This window comes from Penaeus monodon, chromosome 21 (genome assembly GCF_015228065.2).
Source record: "Penaeus monodon isolate SGIC_2016 chromosome 21, NSTDA_Pmon_1, whole genome shotgun sequence".
Lineage (NCBI taxonomy): Eukaryota > Metazoa > Arthropoda > Malacostraca > Decapoda > Penaeidae > Penaeus > Penaeus monodon.
The window spans coordinates 32,793,066-32,793,669 of NC_051406.1; positions in this window are offsets into that span (position 1 = coordinate 32,793,066).

The window sequence follows — 604 nt, forward strand, 5'->3', positions numbered from 1 at the left end:
ATCATGTTAAATAAAGTTTTGTCTGCTAGCACTATTCCACTTCATCGTTTAAGAAATTTGATTCCCTGATTGATGCGACAGAAAAGTAACAACTTCATAAACTTGACCCCAAAAAAAACCTTGGTGGATAAAACAAAAAGATAACTAGTCTAGTTCCTTAAATGCGTTCACTAACACTAAATTTTTTTCGTGTTTTGTTCATAGCTGGCCTGGTTTATTCTAAAAACCTACTGAGAATTTTAACTTACTAAAACGTCCTCCTTTGCTGCCGAACACGGCTCGCTTGGATCTCTTATCTTTGGCTAGATCTACGTATAAAGTGAATGGATTTGACTCAGTTTGGGCTGTAAAGGAAATGATAAGAATAATTGACTTCTTTATATGTGCCTATTGAGAAATTTTGCCGTTCCTTTCCCCTAATGGAAACTTCCTGCGCGTAACGTTAATTTGTAAACATATATTCTTTAATGGTTGTCGATAAGTATTTTTGTATAAACAAGTCCTCTTAAATTCGTAAATGGAACCCTTTTAAGAGACTAAATGATGACGTAAAAATATCGCCAATCACATCATTTACACATTTACCCAACCAAGATCTTGGGGG